The sequence below is a fragment of the Bufo bufo genome, chromosome 6 (genome assembly GCF_905171765.1).
Source record: "Bufo bufo chromosome 6, aBufBuf1.1, whole genome shotgun sequence".
Taxonomy (NCBI): domain Eukaryota; kingdom Metazoa; phylum Chordata; class Amphibia; order Anura; family Bufonidae; genus Bufo; species Bufo bufo.
Window position 1 is genome coordinate 381,925,061 of NC_053394.1, and position 17,876 is coordinate 381,942,936.

General features: G+C 43.1%; 1 pseudogene; it reads left to right on the forward strand.

The window, feature by feature from the left end:
• LOC121003519 overlaps positions 1-17,876 on the forward strand; it is an 869,303-nt pseudogene that overhangs the window by 32,601 nt on the left and 818,826 nt on the right.

Consider the following 17,876-nt stretch of genomic DNA (forward strand, 5'->3'; position numbering starts at 1 on the left):
CTGAAACATGCTGTTTTTCAGCTGATCAAAATTTTAGGACCACATGCCTTTAAAAGGCCAAATATGTGCAAAGATGTGGATTCATTGTCATTTTCTGTCAGGTAGTCACACGTTGTGATGGCAAAGGCAAAAAAAAACTCCCTTTTTGAACGTGGTCGGGTTGTTGAACTGCATAAGCAGGGTCTCTCACAGCGCGCCATCGCTGCTAAGGTGGGACGCAGTAAGACAGTCATTTGGAATTTCTTAAATGATCCTGAGGGTTATGGAACAAAAAAGTCAAGTGGAAGACCCAAAAATATTTCATCAGCACTGAGCCGGAGGATCCAATTGGCTGTCCATCAAGACACTGGACGATCCTCGACCCAAATTAAGGCCCTTAATGGTGCTGACTGCAGCCCTATAACCATCGTCTCCTTGAACGCCACAGAACTGCTTGTTTGGACTTTGCAAGAGAGCACCAAACATGGGACATTCAAAGGTGGAAGAAAGTTTTATTCTCTGATGAGAAAAAATTTAACCTTGATGGTTTCCAACGTTACTGGCATGACAAGCAGATCCCACCTGAGATGTTTTCTACGCGCCACAGTGGAGGGGGCGCTATAATGGTCTGGTGTGCTTTTTCCTTCAGTGGAACAATAGAGCTTCAGGAAGTCCAGGGGCGTCAAACGGCCGCTGGCTATGTCCAGATGTTGCAGAGAGCATTGCTCATGACTGAGGGCCTTCCTCTGTATGGTAACGACTGGGCTTTTCAACAGGACAACGCTACAGTACACAATGCCCGCAGGACAAGGGACTTCTTCCAGGAGAATAACATCACTCTTTTGGCCCATCCTGCGTGTTCTCCTGATCTAAATCCAATTGAGAACCTTTGGGGATGGATGGCAAGGGACATTAAAAAAAAACTGTTCCAGACAGTAGTTGGCCTTCGTGCGGCCGTCTTCACCACTTGGAGAAATGTTCCCACTCACCTCATGGAAACGCTTGCATCAAGCATGCCGAAACTAATTTTTGAAGTGATAAACAATAACGGCAGAGCTACTCATTACTGAGTTCATGTTTGGAAGTTTGATTTCTGTTTTGGGGGTTTAGTTTTTTTTTTTGGACGTGTGGTCCTAAACTTTTGATCAGCTGAAAAACAGCCTGTTTCAATTTATTGAAAGATAAGTGGTTGGGCATCGATGCACTCGATCTCTTCCACTTCTGGGGCAGGGCTAGGTGGATGGCCCTGGGAAACCCTGCTAACAGAGTCATCAAAAAACAGAAGAGACTGCTGCATGACTTTGTTTAATAACTGAATATGGCAGCAGTATATAACCCTGGAATTTCAAACGTCAAGATGCTGCAAGGCCTGAAATATTGTGTATTTCGCCCCAAAAAGGGTATTTTATTAATAGAAGAATATAAGCCCTGTATATACAGGGTGTATCTCACACGGCCTGAGCCACAGTAGGCCTCAATTAAAAATTTGTGCACCAAATGGCGGTATTTCAAATATCTGAATATAACCCCTGTATATACAGGGTGTATCTCACACGCCCTGATCCACACTTGGCCGCAATTAAATTAGTTGGCCCAAAATGGCTGTATTTCAAATACCTGAATAGAACCCCTGTATTTAAAGGGTGTATCTCACACGCCCTGATCCACACTAGGACGCTATCAAAGAATTGTGCCTAAAATGGCTTTATTTCAAATAACTGAATAGAAAGATAGTATATAAAGGGTGTATCTCACAATGATATCTGCAGCAAAGGCTGCCAACTAATTTTTTTTTGCTAAAACGGGTGTTTGTTTAATAACTGAATTTGACAGCAGTATATAACCCTGGAATTTCACACATGCTGATGCTGCAAGGCCTGAAAAATAGTGGAATCTGGCAAAAAAATGTGTTTTTAAAAATCAAGAAAATGATGGCTGTATTTCTAGCTTAAATTGCACACTGACTAATCCAGATGAATATTGCCAAAAAAGTGTTATTTTTTGGTAACCGAATATGAAAGCTGTATATATTAAACTTGAATTTAACACTTGCAGATCTAGAAAATAGTGTTTTTTGGCAAAAAAAGTGTTTTTTTAAAAACCCAGAATATGGTGGCTGTATTTCTAGCTTAAATTGCACACTGACTAAGCCTGCTAATGCACCAGATGTTGTAAATTGCAAAAATAAATTGGGATTTTCAATGTCCCAAAAGCTCAGATGCAGTACTAGTGCACTGAGCTTGCATAAAATAGCCGCCGCTGCCCACCTATCTGACTTATTAAAGTTATTTTTTTCAGTCACTGGGCTCAGGGCAGGATAAAAAAAATTGTGCCCTGCACCCACAAAACACAATGTATGTAGATCACTGAGTTAGATTCAGATTTTGAGCAAAGATTCAGTCCTATTCTCTCCCTGAAATCACCAGCAGCATCCTCTCCCTACACTAAGCACAGCAGAGTGACGTGCAGCGCTACGTGACTCCAGCTTATATAAGGCTGGGTCACATGCTACACTGGCCAATCACAGCCATGCCATTAGTAGGCATTGCTGTGATGGCTTCTAAGGTCAGACAGTAAACCTCTTGTTGATTGGCTGCTCTGCAGCCTTTTAAAAAGCACCAAGAAAGCACCGAACCCAAATTTTTACTGAAATGTTCGGGTCCGGGGTCCAAAAATCCTAAAGTTCAGTACGCTCAACCCTATTCATCATCAATCTTTTGACTGACGAAGCTCTTGCATGGGCTTCACCATACGTGGAAACAAATGGTGATCTTTTGAACGAATTGAATAGCTTTGTCTCTGCTATGAGTCGTCTTTGATGACCCTAACCTTTGTTCCACAGCTAAAGCCAAATTGCACAATCTACGACAAAGGAAACGTTCAGTTGCTGAATACACTGCAGAATTCTGCCGCTTGGTAGCTGATACTAATTGGAATCTAGCAGCCCAGAAAAGCCAGTTTCGGCGAGGACTTTCAGAACAAGTAAAAGATAAGCTTGCTAGAGTGGAAGTCCCTGATGATTTGGAGGACTTTTATTCAATTGTGTATCCGAGTTGATCAGAAACTTTCTGAAAGGAGAAGGGAAAAACTCTGGACATTGGGAAATAGACCAACCTATTCTTTCAGTCAATCAACTCAGCAAAACACTGAATCCATATCTGAACTAATGCAGATTGATGTTTTACGGAAATCTCTAATTACAGCAGAAAAAAAGAGACGGTTTTACATTAGATTTTAGTCTTTACTGTGGGGATTCAGGGCATTATGCTATAAAATGCCCAAACAAGGTTCGCAGAACAATTGCTGTCACGGAAGTAAAAGAACAGATAAATAAATAAATTGTATTTCTTTTTTTAGCTCTGAGTGATGACAAGATAACAGCTCATGAGTCTCATTTCATTGTGCCAATCCACATCTGCACTCAAACACATGAGATTTCTTGTTCTGCTTTGCTAGACTCTGGGGCCGGTGGTAACTTCATGGACATAACCTTTGCTCATGAAAATAATATTACACTGTTAACCAGGGCTGTGGAGTCGGAGTCGGGGGAAATTTTGGGTACCTGGAGTCGGAGTCGGCAAACAATGCACCGACTCCTACTAAATTTAGATTGGAATAAAAAAAAAAAATTCCAACAGGAGTTTTATAAAGCACTAAAAGAAGTTGAAAAGTATGATCGCTCATCAAAACTCACTGTTGAAGAAGCCATCCTTGTTTATCCAGAGATCGTTAGTGATGTGGCCAGAATAGTTACTGCAATGCCACCCACCCAAGTCAGTGTCGAAAGATTATTTTCAGCCCTAAAAATAATAAAGTCTGACTTAAGAGCCTCTATGAAAGAGGATCTGGCAGAGGCAATTCTCTTCCTTAGAACTCTACATTGAATTGATTTGCATTTGCTAAGCCTATAACTACATTTCAAGATTAATATAAAACATTTCTAGGTTTTACAGATTTTGTTTTTGGTTCATTATAGATAAGCTTTGTTTTTGTTCTAAAACAACCAAATAATGTGGTTTGTATTTTTGAACTGGTAAAGATCCTGTTCCTGATGTTTATGCCTGCTGCTACTATCCAGCCACTTGATTGATTGATTGATTAATAAAAAAAATAATAATAAAACTTTGTTTTCATTGTGTTTGTCTTTTGCTTAAACTGTGCAATACAGTAGACTGTTGGCTTCCTAGCCAGTAGTCCTGTGGTAGGTTGCGTTTCTTTCCCTCAAGGAATGTATAAAATACATTTGCATATTAATACAGGGGAGTCGGAGTTGGAAGTACATAAAACTGAGGAGTCGGAGTCGGAACATTTATCTACCGACTCCACAGCCCTGCTGTTAACTAAGACATCACCTATATACATAGAAACTGTTGATGGGTCACCTCTTTCATCTGGGCCGGTTACTCATGAGACTGTGAAGCTTCAAGTTCTCATTAAACCATACTACTGCAAAATCATTCATTTTTCACTGATTGCTTCCCCAAAGTTTCCAGTAATTTTGGGTATCCCTTGGCTAACTACTCCATAACCCATCTGTTGACTGGGAAACACATCGTATACAGTTCCCATCTGAATTTTGCCAGCTAAATTGCCTGCATAAACCCACCTCTTCATTGCCTGAGGGCACATTAATCTCTGAACTGTCTGCTAAAGAATTATTTCCTCCACAATACAGAGAATTTCAGGATGTCTGTGATAAGAAAAATGCAGAAAAACTACCCTCACATCGTCCATATGATTGTCCAAAAGAACTGTTACCTGGAGCTGAAATACCCTTTGATAGTATCTACTCTCTTTCTGAACCAGAACTAAAGGCCTTAAAGGAATATCCGGACGAGGATTTAAAGAAAGGCTTCACCCGGCCATTTACTTCTCCAGCTGGAGAACCTTGTGTCCCTGCATTGACTATAGAAGACTTAATAATGTCATTGTAAAAAAAACTGTATCCTCTTCCTTTACTTCCAGAACTAATTGAAAGGCTTCATACTGCTAAAATATTTATTAAACTTGATCTCAGAGGAGCATATAACCTTGTCTGAATTTGTCCAGGAGATGAATGGAAGACTGCCGTTAGAACACTGTATGGACATTTTGAGTATCTAGTCATGCCTTTTGAAATTAGTAACGCCCCAGCCACTTTCAAACACTTTATCAATGATGTTTTCAGGGATATGCTGGATCAATTTGTAATTGTGTACTTGGATGATATCTTAGTCTTTTCAGAAAACTTGGCACAACATCACAAACACAGTTGCAATGTTCTGCAAAGGCTTTGAGAACACCACTGTTTATACATCAAATTAAAAAAATGTGAATTTGAGCAGACAACCATTCAATTTCTTGGATACATTATTTCCCTGGAAGGTCTGAGGATGGATCCTAGAAAGATTAACGCTGTAGTGGAGTGGCCAATTCCAAGAAATGAAAAAGATGTACAGAGATTTATTGGTTTTGCCAACCTCTACAGAAAATTAATCCGAAATTTTTCCAAGATCATTGCACCAATTACACAACTCCCTAAGAAGGCAGTACATTTTGCTTGGACATCAGAGGCTCAGGATGCTTTCACAACATTGAAGACTCTCTTCACATCTGCACCGATATTAATTAACCCAAACCCAGAGATACCATTTACTGTTGAGTTTGAAGCATCTGATTCTTCAATAGGAGCAGTCCTGTCACAGCGGTCTGGAGATAAGATGTTGTTGCATCCTTGTGCGTATTTTTCTCGCCAAATGTCCTCATTTGAAAGGAACTACGATATTGGGAATAAAGAACTGCTAACAATTAAAAGTGCATTTTCTGAATGGAGGCATTTCTTGGAGGGAGCTACCAATCATATAACTGTGCTGACTTATCATAAGAATCGCAAATTCATCCGTAGTGCCAAAAGACTATTTTCCAGACAAGCAAGATGGAGTTTATTCTTTTCTCGGTTCTCGGTTAATTTTATCATTACCTACTGACCTGGATCAAAAAAACAGTAAAGCAGATGCTTTATCTAGGATGTTTTCTGAGCCTAAACAGAAAGACAAAGGTCAAACCAATATTTTATCTGAAAAGAACTTCATAGGGGCCACTTATTCTAGGGAGCTCTTGAGTTTAATTAAGAATGGATATGAGAATGATTCCTCCCTTAGTCATCCTACAAGGAATGTCAATCTCTGCTTTAAAGATGGTTACTGGATGCAACTGGATAATCAATTATATGTACCAGAAACAGCTCGACTTGATGTTCTACAACTAATCCATGATTCGAAGCTGGCTGGACATTTAGGTATTAAAAAAAACTCAAGAACTTCTATCCCGTTCATTTTGGGGGCCAAGTTATAAGAAGGATGTCAAAAGATATGTTTCCTCATGCTTGATTTGTGCTCACAATAAGACTCCACACTCTTCTCCTTTAGGATTGTTACAGCCACTTCCTGTTCCTTCTCACCCTTGGGGCTCAGTCTTAATGGATTTTATGGTCGATCTACCGCCTTCTAAGGGAATGAACACCATCCTGGTTGTCGTAGACCGTTTTACAAAGATGGCCCATTTTATTCCCACTAATGGAATACCCTCTGCAAAACAAACTGCTGAACTTATGGTTCAGGAAGTATTTTGATTATATGGGATCCCTGACAACGTGGTATCGGATCAAGGTGTACAATTCACTTCTAAATTCTGGAAAAACTTTTGCTCTGCCTTGGGGATAGGAGTAAATTTGTCATCTGCCTTTCACCCTCAATCTAATGGACAAACTGAAAGAACTAATCAAACTCTTGAACAATACCTTCGATGCTTATTAACTTATCTGCAAGATAATTGCATAGACTATCTCCCCATAGCTAAGTTTGCATACAATAACTCTGAGCATAGCTCAACTTCTCAGTCTTTTTTTATGCTAATACAGGCCTAAATCCAGTTTTCATTCCAGAGTTACCAATCACAACTACTCTTCTTGCAGTAACCGAACGCTTGACAACATTACAGAAGGTTCAAGAAATTTTTTTGGAAAATTTGCACAATGCTTAAAGACTATTCACACAAGCCGCAGATATACATCGAAAATCAACTCCTGTTTGTGGTCGGGGCTACCCCTGTACCGGGACCCTAACTAGTAGTTAACTAAACGGTTTGAGTTGTGCCGTAACCGCAACGTCGTAGGGATGACTGAAGGAGGCCATCCCCTGGTGAGATGATGGGAAGGTTGGGTGTGTTGAGCAGACGTAGGATGTAGGGGAGGGGGAAAGGAGCCTAAATAGCGTGGCATAGCCCCTCCCACAAATGCAGGCCAATAAATCGGCCTTAAAACTTGTGGTCGGGGCTACCCCTGTACCGGGACCCTAACTAGTAGTTAACTAAACGGTTTGAGTTGTGCCGTAACCGCAACGTCGTAGGGATGACTGAAGGAGGCCAAAAAGCAAGCTACCAGAAAACTTTATTAACGAACCGCATTTATAGTACAAGATTCTGACAGGCGTGAGACATTTCAACGTTCGGGTGAGGTATGTATCGGGAATAACAGGAGGAGTGCCAGCGCCCTAATTTCCTGATGACGTGAGCAGGAACTCTGTTCTTGGATGCTGCAGAAGCGGCGCCAATCCGAAAGGAGTGGCCGGAGACGGATGCCGGGTCTAAGCCTAGGTTGGCCATCAGGGAGCGAACATGTGAAACAAACTGGGAGCTCGTGGGGTGTGCTGCATTGAAAGGCAATAGTGGCCTCTGAGGTGACGAACTGTCAATACTACTTAACAATTTGTGTAACACTTGAACGGGGCACCAGCGGTGAGTGGTTGGGTAGTACGTGATCTGGGTAGGAGGGCCTGTCTGTGAAGTTTTGGTGCACACGAGCGAGAGAATGAAATTGTCTGTGTCAGTCTTCAGTTGTCCGACAGTCAGAAAACTGCGGCTGCTATGGGCTGAGGTAAACTCTCCTGGTCTCAGGAAGCCATAGAAAGCCAGGTATATGGCTGCTTTTATCACTAGACTTTGCTGGGCTCCGAAAGGGCTACGGTCTAACATGTCAGACAACCGGCCGCGTGTTAGGATTGCATTTCTCAAGTCCCCTAAGTGTATCCTTGACTACGTGAATGGAGAACAGTGAGGGAGTTTTTGGTTGACTGGAGGCTCGGAAATGCTGTACACCGGCTAAGTAAGACTTGACTGTGGAGTGCGACAAATTCAACTCGGAGTGACAATAACCAATGAAGGCTAGGATGTAGTCGGTAAAATCGAGGACGCCTTGGGGAAATTTGTCTTGAAATTTACGGAATGCTCTCCTACCTGTTTGATAAGCCCTGGCCGTGTTGGGTGACAGGGACTTGGCCAGTAGAGAACGAGCTGTAGCTAAGTGAGAGTTTATGTCCAAACCAGAGAAGGGAACAGAGGGACTGTGGCTCCGCTGGCGTCTGCGTCGGGAAATACCTGCGAGAAAAGGCCCAAATTAGCTCTAGACAGCGCATCAGCTGCAACATTCTTCTGTCCTGATATATGTGAGCATATGTAGCGAAACTGGTATTGTAATGAAAGAAGCACAAGCCGTCTGAGGAAGGGCAACACCTGCGGGGATTTAGACGACCCATTATTTAGGATATCCTTAACTGCTGCATTGTCGGAAATGAACAACACCGTGTGACCGGTCCACTCATGACCCCACACATGAGCGGCTGCGACTAAGGGGTAAATCTCACAGGAAGCTGAAGACTGAAGAAACCCTGGCAGTGTCTTGACTTCGTCAGGCCATACGTCCGCTAGCCAATGTGTGCCAAAAATGGCTGCGAATCCAGAACTGGGAGCTGCATCAGAGAAGACTATAGGGGAACTATTGGACACCACCGGGATGAGGAGAGAAATACCATTCCAGTTACTAAGAAAATAGTCCCACATGGCTAAGTCGGCTACTATTTGGTCGTCAAGGCATACGAGGCTGTCTTGGGAGGGAGCTGAAGGAAGGAGAGCTAGTAGTCGTGACACGAATGGCCTACCTTGGGGCATGACTCGCATAGCAAAATTTAACATGCCTAAAAGGGACTGTAATTCAACTTTTTTTATGGTTCTGGTCTGCGTGAAATTGTGGAGGGTGAACCTAATCCTGTCCAGTTTGTCTTCCGGTAATTTAGCGACCATGTTTACCGTGTCCAGAATGATACCTAAGAAAGTAATAACTGGGGACGGACCTTCAACTTTTTTTGGGGAAACGGGAATGTCATGTTGGTGAAAACAGTTCAGCAGCGACTGCAGTGCTATTGGATTGGACTCGGGGCGTTCCAACAACAGAAAGTCGTCTAAGTAATGAATGACAAAACTACAATGGAACTCGCTTTTTGAACCGAAAGTGAGCTTAGAGGCAAAATAATAAAGATCTCTCCACTTAATACCATGCCACTGCCACAGAGTTGGACTGATGGGGAGTAGCTTAAAGGCATCAGATATATCAGCTTTTGACAGAATAGAGTTACGTCCTAACTGCAGTATGATGGCGATGGCCTGATCTATGGAGGAGTATTTCATGCTGACTTCTTCGGAGGGTATGAGAGAGTTAATACTGGGGGTGGAGTGACCGTGTGGGGCTGACAAGTCAATGATCAACCTTTGTTTGTTACTGAATTTGCCTGTGACTACGCCTATGGGGCTGACTCTCCACCGCGCAAAAGGAGGAGAAGAAAAGGGGCCTATTAGGAACCCCTTAGTCAACTCGATGGAAATCAGTTCATCCGCTGCCTGAGGGTGAAGCTCCGCTGAGAATAAATTCCGGCACTCATAAGATGATTCAGGCAGGGCGATTAGGCCAGTGTGGAAACCTGATCTAAACCCTGACATGAGGAACTGTACGAAGCTAGGGTCGTGGTGGTTGCGTAGGAAGTGCAGCAGACAATCAACGTTAAGGACACTCAGATACGACTTATCTGCTTTTAATGTACAGACTGACTTGGGATGGGCTCTGAAACAATTCACACAAACATGTAACAGCCTACACAGACTGTAATTACAGGAGGAAAAATTTAAATTATTACAGATCTGTGATCTGCCGAGATATTGAATGGGCCTTCCCAATTTGTCGACTAAACCTGAGGTATTCTGGGGATCAGGGTGCCTAGACGGCTGTGCGGGAGGGCTAGTATCGGCACTTGAGGCAGCTTTGTGACACCATTCTGCTGTGTGGTAGATGGATTGACACAGAGAACAAGCAGGAGCCCTAAGACCAGCAAAGTGTCTGCAAAATATCTCAGTGTCGATATTAGCCCAATTTGTGAGAAACTGAAATTGACTGAGGGCCCCAGCAGCCTTAGCAGAAAAAGAGCAGTGATAATCGTAGAACGAACTACCACCATATTTGTACCCCAATTCGGTCACCCTAAACAAATAAAGATCTAACTCTTCCCTGCGGTCGGGCCGTACCGAACAAATCACGTCTTTATATAGGCTGAAGGCTAAAAGGAACTCCGGGATAGAGAGAACATCCTAGATAAGACTGAGACATCACCGCACGCGATGATTTTGCTGTCAGAGAAATCCCGAGTAGCAATCAACAGGGAAGCCAAGTTGACATCCCTGCCTTCCAGAATATCTTTCCTGATGTTGGCCGGTATGAAATGAGCGGGGGTGATATTAGGAACCGAGACTGTCGTACCGGTACACCCCGCTGCGGATGTGGACGGGATGGCCAACTCTGGACCCGGAGGAGTGAGAACGGCACCCCGGGACTCGACTGTGTCCAGTCTGGATTGGATGTCCGTGACTGATGACGTACGATTATTTAGCATGAGATGAATCTGAGCGAGCGAGGTCTGGACTGTGGCCATCGAGACTTCCTCCTGACGTTGAGGACTCGCAGAAGACATGAGTAGGCGGTATAATTCCGCCTTTCTGGCTGAAGCTGTAAACGGGATACCCCTCTTGGACAGCTCTGCCATCAACCTTGGTACGGTCCAACTCCGTAGTGACGGGATGCTACCCGCTTCGGACAACCTGACGGTATTTTCGTTGATAGAGGCCTCCATGATGTCAGAGGCATGAGACATGATCCTGTGGATACAGTACGTGAGAATGAGGCACAACACGGGACCCGGGACTGGACACCAGTGACAACCCTACCACCGACCGACGTGGAGTGCGTACGCATGCAAACGTGGATAACGTCACCTCGTGATCAATGAATACCGCCACCGACAAACTGAGCTGACTTACCCACAGCGCGGAAGAAGCATATAGCGGGAATGAAGAGAATATCTAAATAAAACCGTGAGATTTTTTTTTTTCTAGACGACGAAAATGAGAAGGTGAAACTAGGACTGAAAACTGCCCTATACTACCTGTAGGAAATGACGACGGTGGACCTGAAAAGAAGCAACGTCCCTGGAGAGAAAATGGAGAAAACATACATAAACAGACAAGGAACGGCTGAATACGACTGGAGATGTGAACGAGATTGACGAACAAAAACGTGCGTACGATGCGTAAACTATGGAGGTTTGGAAATGAAATGACGTAGTGAATGCGTACTGGAGGTGACTGAACATACCTAATAAAGTGTGCAGGGCCGTTTGTTTCATCCGTAATACACATACATACATTATATATATATATATATATATATACACACATATATATATACATACACACACACATAAATACATACATAAATACACGCACACCATCGTGCCAATTCAACGTCCTCTTTCTTTTTTTTTCTTTTTTTTTCTTTTTTTTAATTTAAAACAATGGTGAACAAGTAAATGTGTGATACCCCCTTTATATATATATATATTTTTTTTACTGCAGTAGCAGGAGTGACCACCAGAGGGTGCTCACTCTCAAGACCTGCTACACCCTGTGTATTGAGCTCCCCGTCCTGCATTCTCAGCTGCGGTCACCGGGGGCGAATGGAGCCAGACAGGAAGGAGCCTGGGACGCCGACTGAACTGAAGCAAGCGGCCGGTGACAGCAGGAGAGGATACCAGACGGAGAGGACACCGAGGTAAGTACAACGAACACAACCAAATAACCTGCCTCACTAATGGCACAGCGGCCTGTGCCAGACATTTGCGAAAAAATTCGGGACCACGCTGACCCCTGCACCCTGCCTAAACTGCCGCGTGGGAGCCTGATGCATCCAGGCAGTTCGCTCCGGTGCAGCGTGACTCCCCCTTACCTGGGGAGCCGCGCTGCCGGCCGGACTTTGAGCAACGGGCCGCTGACTGAGGCGGCAACTTACCTGGGAAGGCGGGCGACCGAGTTTAGACACGAAAACGGAGGACACAGCGCACGGTGTGGATAGGGAGCAGTAAGGCAACCGACCAGACGCACACGGATATGGCCACGATCTGTGTTGAGCAGACGTAGGATGTAGGGGAGGGGGAAAGGAGCCTAAATAGCGTGGCATAGCCCCTCCCACAAATGCAGGCCAATAAATCGGCCTTAAAACTTGTCCTATAGGAGACAAAGTATGGATTTCCACAAAGAATCTAAAGTTGAAAGCACCTTCTCCAAAATTGGGCCAGAAATATATTGGACCATTTCAAATTTCTGCTCAAATTAATGAAGTCACCTTTCGATTAAAACTCCCAGAGTTTATAAAGGTACATCCTGTTTTTAATTGTTCTCTCTTGAAACCATTTATTGAAAATACTTTTCCAGGCCGCCATTTGCTTCCTCCACCACCAGTAGAAGTGCATGGAGAAGAAGAATTTATAGTTGAAAAGATCTTGGACTCCAGAATCCTTAGGAATAATCTACAGTATTTAATAAAGTGGAAGGGCTATGGCTCAGAAGAAAATTCTTGGGAACCAGAATAAAATGTTCATGCTCCTAGACTCACCAAAGAATTTCATCGGCAATATCCTGATAAACCAGTCTCTAGGATGCCCAGAAGTCATCCTATGAGAGGGGGAGTACTGTCAGGAATCAAACCAGGGAACTCCTGTGTCCCAGTCAATAGCCTTGCTAACTGAGCTACCAGCTACTCAGGACAGCTCCGCTCCTGAACCTAGTGAATAGTTTCCTAGTCTTGTACAATCTCTGCTCATTTAGCCAAATCAGTCACACCTAGGGAACTTCCTATATAAACCAGACCTTGTCACTTCCTCCTTGCCAGATTAGTGTGCTTCCTGCCTCTAGCCCCTGTGCCTTATCCTAATCTGCTGTGTTTACTCGTGTACCGAATTTGGATTGTTACCTGACCACACTTCTGCCTAATCTTAACTGCTGTGTTTACCTGTTACCACCGTTTTGCCCACATACTGTAATCCACATACACATGTCATTAGATATACAGTATATTGATTTTTTTGCAGGGTGATGAGAACACCTTTGCGACCTTGGTCCAGCGTCAATGTTAACGACTGGGTGCTTTTCTTTACAACGGAAATCCATCCTTCCAGTGTTACATTTTTGGACTCCACAGTCTTTAAAGACATTGATGGCAATATAGGCACACGCCTATTTAGAAAAAAGATGGTCACTAATAGCTTATTGAAAGGGCAGAGTTATCACCCTGGGGCTCTTAAACGAGGTATCCTGAAGAGTCAGTGTCTACATCTCCGCCATAATTTTTCCACCATGAGAGATTTCCGAATGGCTGCAAATGATCTGAAACTGAGGTTCCAAAGCCAGGAATACCAGACACCGGTTTTGAATCAAGCATATCATCAGGCTGAGTAGCAATAGGGAATTGTTGCTAAATCCTTGCACGCGGATTGAAAAATCTGACCAGATTCGGATCATTGGAAACTATGATGAAACCCACGGCCCTGTGAGACAAATCTTGTCACAATATTGGGGCATTCTACAATCGGACCCCGACATAGGGCATTTGGTGGGCAGTACCCCCTATATTACATATCGAAGGGGTAGAAATATTAAGGACAGACTGGTTCACAGTTTCCATACTCTGTGCAACCCCCCTTCTTCAGGTCCCCATAGATGTGGGGGGTGCATCGCGTGCAGCTCAATCAAGAAGGCTGGCACATTTTTGAGCACCACTACTGGATACATCTATTATATCAGATCTTTTATAAATTGTAAATCCACAGGTCTGATATATCTAATGACATGCGTATGTGGGCAAAACGGTGAGAGAGTTCCGCAGACACATCGGAGAACACCTCAATGACATTAAAAAGGAGTAGGATACCCTGGTGGCAAGATATGTGGCGGAATGCCATGTGAGTGACCCTGGGGTTGTTCAATTCCAGGGCATTAAATTAATTCGACCCTCACCTAGAGGGGGTGATTATGATAGGTGCGTACTACAAAAAGTAGCGAGATGGACCTTTCGGCTTAACACTGTATGACCAAAAGGTCTCAATGACCATATATCCTATACATGTTTTCTATAGGTCATTTTGGGGTACCCATGTGTCTTCAGCCCTGGTCTGTTAATTGATAAATTGACAGACTTTATGAAGGAACATAATAGGGCATACCCAATTGTATTCTTGCTCCGATTAGTACGGTATCTTCTGTTACTGATTTTACCATTGCAACCATGGTTATTGCCGCCCCCATATTTGAATACATTATTAGGGTTGATACTGCTGATGTGGTACTGCACTTATTATATGCCATACTTGTTGTATTATTGTTCATCTACAATGACATATCATTACCATCTATTAGTGGGGGTGTATTTGTAAATACTTTTTTCTCTTTTTTATTATGTACATTTGTGTTTATGTACACTTGTCCTTTTTGATCATGTGCATTCTACAGTATTGAATTTTCCTCCTGTATGCGTTTTTCTGCGAGCACTATAATGAGCATTGAAACCCTCTACCACAATGTATTTAGTTCCTCAATGCCATAAGATATATCCGCCTTATGATCCCTGCTTTACCTAAAGGGGACATTTGGTCCCTCTGCATCTCTCCCTCCTCCTTGCAGTACAGGGTTCGTAGCACGGCACTTTATATCTTCAGCGCTGATTCCGGCACAGACCCGAGTAACTGGGAGGGCAGACTTGCTTCTGACGTAAGGGTGGGTGGAGCCATGACATTTAAATAGCCCGATTTTCAGCGGCCTCTTCACGGCGATCATATCGACGGAACGCTGCCCCTATGTTAGAGGGGTTGCGTGCCTTTACTGCTACTATATTCTAAACCACTGCTCATAGCACTCTTCTGTTTGTTGGGCTCCTGAGGAGGCATCTAATGATGATGAAACACATCAAGCCCGTGTTACTTCATAGAAGGGCTATTTAGTTAGAGCAGGGCAAGCAAGTTTTACTTAGCAAGCAGTATGTTTTCTGTTTGGACCGTTTGGGCCATGTCCCAACTGCATACATAGTAGTGACTGTGTGGGATTAGCTCGTTCCCTCTCCATTAATTAGAGAAGAGTGGAGACTTGCTTATTTAGCAACTACGGTTCATTCAAGAGTTATTTTTATTCTGCAAGTGACTTTGGATCGTGGATTTGATCTTTTATTATCACCTTTCCTTTGCCACTTGCATCTATTATTGCACCAGTGTTCCAATGTTGGAATAGGGATTGGTTCAGAGCGGGGAAGCTGCTCTCCACCCCTGAATCATTGAGTGTAGATCCCTATATCCATTGATTTCACAGAGTTATACCTAGTGCGACTGGCACTATTTCCATGTACCCCTAATTTCTTTATTTGATTGTTTAATAAAGTCTTTTTTGTTTTCTCTCTTTTAAACAACCCCCTTCTTGTTATTTGATAGTGTAAAATTAGGGGTTGTTAACCTGCATACTTTTGATTATATATGTGAGCCTTGAAAACCATTTTGTGCCAGAGCTACACAGCTCTGATCACTATGTAGGGGACGGTTACTGCACCACTTTCTTCTGTTGAACTAAAGTGGAGCAACACTGCACTACACAATGAACAATGCTGAACAGGTCCTGGAGCAACATTTAATTATCTATGGAGGTGCAGGGTTTTGAACCCCTACCGATCAAATTTTGATGGGCTATGCTGAGTTGACCATCACTGGTAAAATGCTGGACAACTCCTTTAAAATTCAAAGTTGAGTATCAGCTGTAAGAAGCAGAAAAACAAATCCGAAGTAGAGGGGCATATATGTTTAAAGGGAACCTGTCATCTCAGATATGCCATTTTTGCTGCCCACAGTACCTTCCAGTAATCTTCCTGCTGTATGGAAATGTGTCTGTTGAAATCAAGTAGGCTAGCGTTTTACTCCTCTGAGTCAAGGTTTCCCCACCCAACCCCCACCTCCTTCAGCTTGACCGATGTTCTTTCAGGCAGGGAACATTTTTATCAGCAGGTCTCATTAAATCCAAGGTGATGGAGGAGGTGGGGTTTGGACGGGGAAACCTTGACTCGGAGGAGTTAAATTCCGTCCTCCTTGACATGAACAGGCACTTTTCCATACAGCTGGAAGAAGATTAAAAGTTGCAGATTTCTAACTAGGAAATGCACAAGAACTTCTCCAGAACCTCATAAGCACATTAATAAGGTACTATGGCAGCTAAGCTTACATATCCAAGATGACAGGTTCCCTTAAAAATTGGTGACTATAAATGTTGTTTGGCCCCCACATTTATTCTAGTGTTGAGAGAAGCAATCTTTGGATGCCTCATTTGAAGTCGCTTTGTTCAAAACTTCAAAATAATACTGTACGGAGATTTGTCTCCGTACAGTATTAGAATGTATGGGCTCCTTAGTTATTTACAAAGTCGCGTGTGACTTCGTTGAATAATGGCGGTAGTTGATTTTTAAAGTGCAAAACCACTTTAAAACTTGAAACCAAACTCTGCTTCGGTTCTAACTAGTACCTCGGGACCAAAGCCGAGTTCGGTTCCAAGTTTTAAAATGGTTTTCCACTTTAAAAATCAACTACCGAAGTTATTTAACGAAGTTTCGCGTGACTTCGTGAATAACTTCTAAAAAGAGGTTAGAGTCCGCTCTGCAATAAAGGAAAGCTTACAGGTGACACAAAAAAAAATCACTGGTTCTTTTTATGCTGCTTCCTTCAATCTCCACCTTATCCGTCCTCCTTCGCAGCTTCTTAGTCTCTGAACTGAGTGGTAGTGGGTATGCTTCTCACGAAAAATCGTAATCTTGAACATCACATGGAACATATGATAAGGCCCGACCGGGTTTCGCTCCTGTTTCGTCTGAGGCGTTTCAGTTACAGTTGCTAGTATGTGAACCCTTTGGAATGATTTGGATTTCTGCACAAATTGGTCATAAAATGTGATCTGATCTTCATCTAAGTCACAACAATAGACAATCACAGTCTGCTTAAACTAATAACACACAAAGAATTAAATGTTACCATGTTTTTATGGAACACACCATGTCAACATTCACAGTGCAGGTGAAAAAAGTATGTGAACCCCTAGACTAATGACATCTCCAAGAGCTAATTGGAGTGAGGTGTCAGCCAACTGGAGTCCAATCAATGAGATGAGATTGGAGGTGTTGGTTACAGCTGCCCTGCCCTATAAAAAACACACACCAGTTCTGGGTTTGCTTTTCACAAGAAGCATTGTCTGATGTGAATGATGCCTCGCACAAAGAGCTCTCAGAAGACCTACGATTAAGAATTGTTGACTTGCATAAAGCTGGAAAGGGTTATAAAAGTATCTACAAAAGCCTTGCTGTTCATCAGTCCACGGTAAGACAAATTGTCTATAAATGGAGAAAGTTCATCACTGCTGCTATTCTCCCTAGGAGTGGACGTCCTGTAAAAATGACTGCAAGAGCACAGCGCAGACTGCTCAATGAGGTGAAGAAGAATCCTAGTGTGTCAGCTAAAGACTTACAAAAGTCTCTGGCATATGCTAACATCCCTGTTAGCGAATCTACGATACGTAAAACGCTAAACAAGAATGGAATTCATGGGAGGATACCACAGAGGAAGCCACTGCTGTCCAAAAAAAACATTGCTGCACGTTTACAGTTTGCACAAGAGAACCTGGATGTTCCA